This window comes from Triticum dicoccoides, chromosome 4A, assembly GCF_002162155.2.
Source record: "Triticum dicoccoides isolate Atlit2015 ecotype Zavitan chromosome 4A, WEW_v2.0, whole genome shotgun sequence".
NCBI lineage: Eukaryota > Viridiplantae > Streptophyta > Magnoliopsida > Poales > Poaceae > Triticum > Triticum dicoccoides.
The window spans coordinates 36639450-36650792 of record NC_041386.1 but is presented as its reverse complement, the minus strand read 5'-3'; the positions used below and the strand labels follow the sequence as shown (position 1 = coordinate 36650792).

General features: G+C 42.8%; 1 pseudogene; it reads left to right on the top strand.

Moving 5' to 3' along the window:
* LOC119288629 overlaps positions 1–2574 on the top strand; it is a 3543-nt pseudogene extending 969 nt beyond the window's left edge.
* Positions 2575–11343: the final 8769 nt, after the last annotated feature.

Below are 11343 nucleotides of genomic sequence, written 5' to 3'. Positions count from 1 at the left end.
ATCGAATTTTATATGCAAACTAAAAAGAAATGGAGGGAGTACCTTGGAGCCTTGCCTCATTGGGCTTTGTTTGTTGTGGTCCTTGAGAATTTTAAAAAGAAGCGAGGCACCATTTTTGCTTTCATTCCATGTATGCACACACACACACACACACACACACACACACACACACACACACACACACACACACAAAAGATTGTGCTTCTTTTCTTTGATGTAACACAGTACCTTGCTACACTACGATGTGCATAAAGATCTCAGTACATACTAAATATGGAAATGTGATTGCTAACTGTATGTTGCTGCAAAATTTCACTGATGTTCAGGTCCTGGCTGTTCTTCGGTTGGAGGCGGCGCGTTTACGGAGCTTGGCCCATTTTATCCCAGAGGAGATGGTAGAGGCCTTCGATTAAACAAGAAATCATGGAATAAAGGTTGAGCTTTTGACAAACATCTCTCCGATCACATCTTACAGGTGAAAGAATGTGTAGATCTTACTAACTCTTAGTTGCTTTAATTATCTTTCTAAATAAATTCGCAGTGTCCAATCTTCTATTTGTTGAATCACCAGCTGGAGTTGGATGGTCCTACTCCAACACTTCGTCAGACTACAATACAGGAGATACACGGACTGGTAAACTGATGCGATATTGTGCACATCGCTGGATACCGGTTGTTAGCCTGAATAAGTCGATGTGACCGTATGTTTCTTTAACTATATATATGCAGCTAATGATATGTACAAATTTCTGTTGGGTTGGTATAAGAAGTTCCCGGAGTACAGATCAACAAGCTTATTTCTCTCTGGAGAGAGCTACGCAGGTTAGGAAGGATTTCAAGTTCTACTCTACGAATCTACGTTTCAGTTATCTCTGTTCTATGGTGCGTGATTTTGCGTTAATAATAATGCAGGGCATCATATACCGCAGCTAACCGATGTTCTTCTCACGCACAATGAGAAATCAAAGGGTTTTAAGTTCAATATAAAGGGGGTAGCTGTAAGTAGTCAAACAAAGCCTGGTCCTCTCTTGAATCAACTATTATGGAACGGAGGGAGTACTTACTAGTTACTGGGACTATTTTGTTAACTCTGAGATTACCTTGAGTAGATCGGGAATCCGTTACTCGAGCTTGACAGGTATATCCGCGTGAGATATGAGTACTTCTGGTCTCATGGTATGATCTCCGATGAAATATTTCTGGCCATAAAGAAGGATTGTGATTTTGAGGATTACACATCCGGTAACCCCCACAATGAGAGCAAGTCATGCAATGATGCCATTGACGAGGCAATAGCTATGGTTGGAGAATATGTCGACGACTATGATGTCATGTCTGTTACCCATCAATTGTGATGCAGGAGCTACGATTGCGCAAATATGTATGCTCTTGCTTCCTCATGGTGCATGATATTTTACACCAGAACCTTTTGATCGCTCTTATGTGACTAGTGTTTTTGTGCAACCTAGGTGACCAAGATCAGTTTAGGAGTGGATGTTTGCATGTCATATGAAGGTAACTTCTACTTCAATCTTCCAGAAGTGCAGCATGCTCTTCATGCTAATAGAACACATCTACCTTATAGCTGGAGCATGTGCAGTGAGTAAGTGCTTCTATTGCTACTTCTGTCAAATACATCCGTTTGGCAGTTTCAGTAAATAAATATGTAAAGAGAGGAGAGTCGGAGTAAACAAACTGCTCATCTTTGTAACTCAAAATCACATGGGCCATTTAAAATCATGTGCCAGTGTGCTGAATTTCACCGGAAAGGATGTTTACACCAACATCTTGCCTTTACTTCAGAGAATAGTGGAACAAAAGATACCAGTTTGGGTATTCAGGTATGTTAACTTACCTTTTCGTACTCCCATATACGAGTATATTTTTTCAGATAATTTCTTTCGTTCCATGTGCAATTTGCTATGACAATATGAATTAACGTTGCAGCGGCGATCAAGACTCTGTCGTGCCCCTCTTGCGCACCCGAACCCTTGTGCGAGAGCTAGCTCATGCAATGGGGCTGCCCGTCACAGTGCCGTACAGTAGTTGGTTCCGCAAAGGCCAGGTACACTACTATGCTATGAACACAAGTTGAACTGCAGATGTCCAATTTGATGATATGATAGAACATGAATGTAACATCTGTTGCTCTTCTTGATTTTCAAGGTTGGAGGCTGGGCAACCGAGTACGGTAATATGCTCACATTTGCAACAGTGCGGGGCGCATCTCACATGGTGCCATTTTCACAGCCAGACCGAGCTCTCGGCCTATTTCGCTCGTTTGTGCTTGGACAGAGGCTCCCAAACACAACCCATCGACCCATTGACTAAGTGTACCTACAAAAGCAGCTGGATATAGAAAGAGAAGTTAAGTTCTCAATGATGTATAAGATGATCAATAAGTTCTTGATTCTGTAGAAAGATTGGAAAAGTAATGCATGCATGCTAGCGAGTAGGAGTGTGATCTTTATCATATTGCACCCCTGGAAGTCTGGAACACATATTCCAGACTAATTGTACAAGCAATTATGTGGGTGTAGTTAATTTGGGGGGCACTTGCAAATGTAACTCTGTCTGAATCATTTCAGCGGTCCACACCAAATGAATGTTAAAAAGGTTCGTCAAGAGAAAATGTTGCCAGTTAGGTGACATTTACTTTATTGTTGCTAATGGAATGCTGGTATGATTTGCTGATCTTGTTGTTCAAAAGGCCAAACTTATTCAACAGCTTATCCAGGAACCCTTTTTTTTACTTGAGACAAATGTATTATGTAACAAACTTCTGTCCAGGGAGCACTAAAGTTACCTGCTCTCAAATGGCAGGGGCAGTTCCTTACCTTAATCAGGGTTATTTTCTAAACAAATTCAGCTGGACCAGTGTGCAAGGACACAAGGTCCAGAAAGCAGACCTGCATCAAGAGTAAAATATTCAAGCTAATCTGCATAGAAGGACAAAAAGAATACATTGCAATGCTTTTCCTGCTGGTCCAGGCTCAGCAGTAGGTGTCACGTTTGTTCTCAGGATGCTATCTTAATTTGCACAAAACATCGCACTGGAAAAGATTGTTAAGTTGATTAAGTCCTCATGCGCATATGCCAAGTGGGGTTGTATGCGCACAAATGAAAAATCATGAAGAGAAACTTGCCTTTTTGCTCCTTCAAACGTGCCCTGATCCTGGTTGTGGCTTCAAGGGGTGTTGGTCAGGCCACTTTCTTGTGAACCATAGTGCCGATTGCTTGCACTTGATCTACGGCCAGTCATTTGAAGTAAAGTGGGAGGTGTCCCTGCCTTTGTAGTTCTTCTTGTAGAGCCCCTGAACAACAACATGACGCCTTTCGGGGTTCACCTCGGGACTGACAGTTTGAACTTAAGGCCTCTGTCACAAACACAGAGGAGTGGGGAGGTCTGTACCCTGCAGAAGCCTTTCTTTTGGTTTCATATATGATTTCTGCAGTTCTAGCAACCTCATTGTCTCAATGTAAACGTTTGTAGCACCGTAAACTTACTGTGCAAAGTAATTTCAGCAAGCTCATGTATATGTAAAATCATTGAGTTCCACCTGAAAATTACATCATTGCAAGGGCTAGTCTAAATTTATAGAAGAGTTCCTCAGTTCATTTATTTTATTCTCCAAATCCTTCTATACTACTCCCTTCCGATCCAAAATAAGTGTCGTGGTTTTAGTTAAAACCACGACACTTATTTTGGATCGGAGGGAGTACATAACTCTCTCATATTGTTTCATTGGCTATCTAGCTAGCTTATGAAACCCATTTACTCAAATCAACAGAGACACCATTCTCATCACACAGCAGGTCGATCCTGCACGGAGTATACACGTACGACTCCTGCACACAAGCGGGATGATAAACATCTGGTACCGGGCAAAGATCACCAAGGTACTCAAGCTTGGAGGTGCTCAGGTAGTAGGCATAAGCGCAACGCTTGTACTGGTGGCCCAAGAACACAATCTCCTTATGAGGATGGTACCCCAAGAAATCCAGCCAACCAAAGGCGCCACCCCCTTCTTCTTCCTCGACATAGGCGCCATCATCGTCGTCGTTGTCAGAGTCCCATTCTCGGCATCTCTGTTCCGCAGATGATTTCCGTCTCCTGGGATCGTCCAGGATCCAAGACTTCTCAGTGGTTTGGAGGTTTTTGCGCATCAGTTGCCCGACGGAGGGCTCGAGGTCGGCGTGATGTGCCATCTCCCACACCGGCGTTGCCGTCGGTGATTCTTCTTCGGTCAGTACCCATACCTGGAGATTTAGCATGTTGATGATGGTGCAGTAAACCCCCTTCCGAGACTTGCCCAGGCGTGGCATAGCCCACGGACGCTCGGCGACTTTGGTGACTCCTGGGGTTTTGATCACCACATACTTTCCCGTCAGCAGCGACAACCTGCAGCGTTGATGATGTAGCAAGCAAATTATCAGTGTCTATGGGATGCTGCTATGGTGATTGGTTCATGTACCTGATGATGAAACCGCCGCGGCAATGGACGTAGAGCGATTGCCGCCAGTAGACGGCGTCGCGGCGGCGCGGCCCGCAATCGGGTAGATAAAATCCCATAATGTAGCTGGATGACAGTGGATCCGACCAAGGTTTTGGTTACCGGTCGAAATTTCGAGATTTACCATGGTTACCGCGTATTTCCGTGCCCCTCGGTAAATCCACGTACCAAGCAAAAAATACCAGTTATTTGAATTTTTTGAATTTAAACACTCAATTTATAGTAAAGTACATAGAATCTAATTAATACCATGAGAGTTGGTTTTGGCTTGTTGGTCGGAACCTAGTTCCTGTTTTGAGAGGTCTTTGGTTCAAATGTTCGTTCATTAACTTATTTGAATTCAAAATTCAACTATAAAATTCGTTCGAAATATTCTCGGTATTTTTCGGTATTTCTCGGTAACCGTGGTAACCGCGTTTTCCAGTCCCCCTCGGTAAAAATGCCTCATTCGGTAACCAAAACCTTGGATCCGACCACATGTCGGCCACCGTCCCGGCGGCGGCGCCTTCCCGGACGAACGCCCTGTCGTCCCACCGGCCGGTCTCGGACGAGAACACCTGCACCACGTACGGCGACGGCGGCTATTCCATAAGCCCCAAGGTGTCCTTGGCCTCGATGTGCTCGCGCTGACGGGGCCTCGCAGGCTTCCGCGGTTCGTCCTCCGAGTCCGAGGACAACCAGTCCTCCTCGTCGGTGACGATCTGAGGCGGCGGCGACGACTCAGAGTCCGCAAAGAAGAGCCGCGCAACGTTGAATGGCGGCAGCGGCGGCGGGTCGGTGGGTTCGGGGGCCTCGGGCTCGCCCGGCAGCTCGGGGAGCAGGAGCACCTCGTGGTGGAGAGACACGAATGGATCGAACACGAGGTAGGCGGCGGAAGCGACGCCCCAGGGCTCCGAGCACGGCGCGGGCGGCAGCACCGCCGACCTCCGCGTGGCCGGGTTGTAGACGAAGCGCGCGCCCTCGCTGGCCTCGCACAGGAGGAGCCCGTTGCAGTGGTCCAAGAAGGCGGTGCACCAGCTGGTCGGCGCATCGGCGAGTCGGGTGTCGACGCCGCCGGTGGGCCCCCCGCGCGCGAAGAAGTAGGTGCCGCGCGAGGCCTCGGGCATGTTGACGAAGGCGCCGCTCGGCGCGCCCAGCAGGAGGTGCGGGAGGAGCAGCCTGCCGGCGTCGATGGTGGCGCGCCAGTACCCACAGACGCGCCTGCACGGGGCGAGGTGGCGCGCCGGGACGCGGCGCAGGATGTCGGCGAGCAGCTCTTCGGGGAGATCCATCGCCGGCGGGCTCTCCGGATCTGCGCACGACCGCACGTACAGAGCGGCGGATGCGATGCGTGGAAGTTGTAGAACTTTATTTTTTGTTGACAATTCATGGAGTTATTTTTTTTTTGAAAGCCCAGCCCAACATATATAAGTATAACTTTGCTCGGCAGTAAACCCTCTATGATTCTCAAAAAATGTAAATCCTCTTTTTTTTAGACACAAAATGTAAATCCTCTATTATAACGAAATGAAAGGATACACTTGGGCTACTGGTTTTCGACCTTCCATGTGATTTTCAGAAGGTTCCGACCGATTTTCCTTCATCTTCTTATGTTTTCTTTATTGAATTTTTTTCTAGTTTTATATTTTATTTTCTCCATTTTTTCCTTTTTAAATACAAGTCAATTTTTTGCAAATACATTTTGATGTTTATTATATACAAGTTGAATATTTTCCATGTACACATTTAACATTTTTCAAAGATATAATTAATGAACATTTATAATAATATATATTGTACATTTTTAATACATAGTTAAGATTTTTTAACACACATTCAACTTTTTAAATATCATGAACATTTTTGCAAAACGTGCCAGCATTTCTTAAGTCTTTATAAATATTTTAATGGCACAAATATTTGATTGCTTATTTTTTAAAAATATGCATATCATTAAATATCTTTTCATGATACTTCAGAAAATTGTTCATGGCATTTAAAAATAAAAAAATAGAAAACAATGCTCGCACAAATTTAAAAAATGTTCATAACATATAAAAAATATGCGCGCCATTTATAAAATATTAATAAGTACTTAAAATGTTTGCACATTAAAAATGTTCATTTTGCATCTTAAAAGAATCTTCAACGTGCATTTTGAAATGTTCATTGTGTACCGACAATAAATGAATTTTGTACTACTCTATACAATATGTGCGGTATTCTATGGATGTCCTATTGGTTGCTCTGTGAATGCTCCCAAAGAATGAGTCTTTGCACTATTCTGTCGAGGTCATATTGGTCGCTCCGTGCGATTAAATGTTGATCCCTCCCAAAGAGTGACTCACCGACTGGCCCAACCAAGATTACAAGCATGGAAGCTGGATTGTTTTCTATTCTACTGGTTAACAGTTGTTTTTTCCCTTAAAAACAACCTTTATTTTAATTAAAAAAGTGTAAAATAAAATTGGGAATTTATTTATGAACATAAACATTTTATTAAAAAATAACATATTTAAAAACTTGTGAATAGTTTTTTGAATTTTTTTAACATCTTGAGAAAAACATGAATTTATTTACAACTAGATTTTTTTATGAATATTGAACATTTAAAAAAAATCAGATTTTCTATTTTTTAACATTTTTAATAAAACATAAATATTCTTAACCATGGGATTTTCAAAAATGTTTTAAAAGACAAAAACTGAAACATGTAAATAAAATTCAAAAAAAATAAAAAGTTAAAAAATAGACTAGAACCATTTCCTGAAACAACAATTTGTAGCAAGCTAAACATGATAAACGAGCCGACCCATCTTATGTTCTATTTGATGACTCATTGTGCAATTCGGCCCTATTCTCAAGTAATAATTCTCGATGAGATCATGGGCACCGACAGTTAATGGGCCAGACATCCATGGTACGTGCCTCCACACCTGTTGCCCGCTCTTTCACTGATACAGATCTGAATAGAAAAGATCCCTCGGCACCGACCGACCATTGATCACGCGTTAGTGATAAGCCTTATCACTGACCGGCCTCTCCTGAGGTTTCAGTGATATTGACTTTTAGACTTGGCAAGATGGTTATCACATACCGGTCTAAAACTGACCGGTCAGTGATAGCTTAATAAAAAAAGTACCAAAGATCACTAACTGGCTGCATAGTGTATTCAAATATGACCCTTTTCTCGACGGTAAGTATTGTTTCCTTCGCGGCCTGTTATAATCAATTATGCGCTGCCGCTCCACAGTAAAAACCTCACTGCCCATCCCCAACACCACTCTCTCCCTTCACCGCTCTAGTCACCACTCTCTCCCATCCGTCATGTTTTTGGCCACATGTATTCTTTCCTCTTTTACCTCCCATCTGCCCCGACGAGCATCGCTCGAAGAAAGTCTGGCTCCACGATCGACATCATGCAACACAAAGACGTAGATCGACCATCGCCCAACACGGTTGCGCCTTTACACCCTTCGTGGACACTGCCATTTCTGTTTCTGCACAACACATATCAAACTTGCAATTTTAATATCCGAAAGGTTACTCTACTCTCGCCCACGGTATTTTGCACTGTCTTACTATATGTTTCCCGGTTTATTTTTTTCTTTTTTTTGTCATTTTCTTTTTTTTTGTATTTCTATTTTTAAAGAAGTATAAATATTTTCTTGAAAAACTTGGACACTTCTAAAATTACATGAACAATTTTGACATGCATGAAACTTTTAAATTTTATACTAATGTTTTCAGAATACATGAATGGTTTTTAGTAGCATTAACATTTTTAAAAATACAAGTTTTACCAAAATATTTTTATAAAAGTAGAGTAATTTTATTTTTATTTTCAATTTGATTATAATTTACATATTTGTCAGCAAATATCCCAAAAAAAGTATGTGTGTGAATGTGCTGCACTGACAGCAGGGCCCACGTGGGCGATCGGTTCGGCCTACAAGTGCATGAGATAAGTTACATGAATGGGCCTTACATTATTAGACGAACATTGTGAGCCCATCACCAAATACGAAGTTTATCGGGATTAGAGTTAAATACATTGGAGATGCATTAACTTATCCTGCGCGATCAGTTTAGTGTCTAAAGTTGTAAAATACATTAAACTGATACTCAAACTTGTCTGTTCGTGCAAATACGGTATCTCCATCTGTATCCAAATGTCTGTCCTATCCGTGTGGTGTGCCAGCGTGGCAGTGCCCCACCTGATACGGGCTGAGAGTTGGGAATGTGCTGGGTGGCCCACGTGTGAGGAATTTTTTAATAGAAAATCCACTTATATTTTATTTAATCACATAGAAAAACCCCACAAATTAGGTTTTTTTTTGCGTGATGTCGGATTGAACTGGTGACCTCATGATAATGGATTGCAGTGCACGCACGGGTTGTCCGCTCTGCCATACTCTGCTCAATAGATATTGCCAAGGTCGAACTCTATAAATTGCATTGCTATGCATAAAGTAACTTTGGAGCACCACCGCATTGTGTCCTTTTTTTCGAAGTTCAATGAAACGGTTTTTTACAGCTACAAAAATTATGAATTGATTCGTACGTGCACATAAAGAAGTGTAATATACCCGTGTGATTTTCATCAGAATCTATGTTTGTACGTGGGAGATAAAAAAGACAAATACATCCAAAAATCAGCTTGGTTTTTGGCTTGATTTTTGTATCTTTTTGCAGGGTATAATATAACATAATTTCATACGAAATGTGAAAATCACTTAGAGCGCATGCATATGTTTTTTTTGTGTGAAAACAATCAACTCATTTCAAACCTTTAAGTGACACTTTTTAGCCTTTCAAAAAAAGCATTCGTAGTGGCGACCGTGCTCCAAAAATCTGCTTTGGTTACTATGTACCTCTTCAATTGATATTTCTTTATGTATGATGCTTCTATGGACCTGCAGAAGTTTTATTTTTTGAAGTTCTTTATTTTTAGTTTTCATATTATTTTTACCATGCAAGAAAAAAGAAATATAAGAAAAATACAACTGCCATAAACTTAAACAAAGTGTTAGTGCATTTGTGAAATGGTCAACATGTTTTTAAAAATTGTTTCTCATGTATTTAAAACTACAACATGTTTTTGATTTTTTTGTTTTGCATTAAAAATTGGCAATGTGTATTTTTTTTAAATTTCAACGTGTATTAAAAATAATTCTGTAACATATTGAATAATTGTATTAAAAAGTTCAACACAATCCTTTTAATGCATGTTGAATAGTTTAAAAAATACAACTTTTTCAATTTGTTACTAATTAAGTATTTTAGAAATACAATGAAGATAAACAATAATAGTGTGTGCTTGTTGTCCAAAATGAACAGACATAAATTGACACAATATTTTCTAATATAGGCTGGACTATTTCAGTTCCCATAAATTTTTGAAAAAGTTCTTGTCTACCTCTTTAAAGTACACAATAAGTAAAATTAAAAATATATTTAAAATAAGAAATAATTCATATTGTATTTTTTATATGGGAAAATTTATGCGCCACGAAACTAAACAGAAACCTGGAAATGAAATAAAAACAGCTTGAATGAAGCGTTGAAGGGGTTCCGTTGAGTAAATTCAGCTTCAATGAAGCGTTGAAGGCTTCACGGCATCTCTAACAGCCGCGTCAAAAAACGCGCACGCGGTAAACTGGTGTTTTAACACGCGCGGAGCGTTTTCACGCACTCCAGCGTTGGTAGGAAAATAGCGCGCGCGGGAAATAATTACGCGCGTGCGGGAAAAGGCGGCAGCTCGCGCGCTACTTTTGGCGCGCCACGTCCCGCGCGCTTATAAATTGCGGCGCTCGCCACGCGGCTGTTCTCATCTGCACGCGCGCTCTCCCCTGCTTTCTCGTAGCTTATTTTTCTTCCTCGCCACTCCAGCGCCCCACTACCGACGCGCCACCATGCCGCCGCGCCGCCCAGGAGCGTCGGGCTACTGCAGCGTCCGCCAGCGCCCCAACGGCTGGTACTATGCCAAGATCTGGTCCGACGACGTCCGGCTCGGCCTCGGCACCTTCTAAACTGCGCACGAGGCCGCCCGCGCGTACGATGCGGCGGCGTGGCGCCTAGACAGGCCGCGCGCGCAGATGAACTTTCAGGACATCCACACGCGCGTCAGCAGGCGCAAGACGTCGCCCCTCAGCCTTGTCTTATCACGGACCAGGACCATGCGGAGCACACTAGGAGGCAGCGCCGCCTCCTCATCGCTGAGGAGGACGAGTGAGGCATGGCGGAGTGGCACCGGCGCCACCCGGAGGACGTCGCCAACAAGCAAGCCTACTGGGCGAAGAAGACGGCAAAGCGCCGCGCGAATCGGTTAGGCAGGCATCGGCGAAAGGCTCTGGCGTTATCGCAGTGCGATATCGTTGAAGCAGGTGGGCAGTCGATTTTTATGGATAATAATTCTTGCTGGGAGGACATGTGGCTCGATACCTCGAACTAGACGAGCGAGGATGATGATGATGAGGAGGAGGAGGAGGAGGACGACTGGGAGTGGGTTGTAGTTGCACTATCTAGTCGTTTTTTATTTATGTCGTTGCATCATAGCTTTATCTATCTATACTATGAAACTATGTAAAATATCTATGTATCGTTCTTATCTATAAATTATGTATCATTTTTATTTAAAAAAATATGTACGCAATGTTCGTGTGATAGTGCGCGCCGTATTTTAGCGCGGCTGCTGTAGCTACGTGCACGCGCTAAATTTTAACGCGGCTGTTGGAGCCAGCGCTGCCCGCCGCGCTTTTTTAGACGATGGACGCGCTGCAAAACGCTTTTCAACGCGCCGCGCGTTGGGCGGGTGTTGGAGATGCTCTCAAGCAAGCCGTGTCATTGC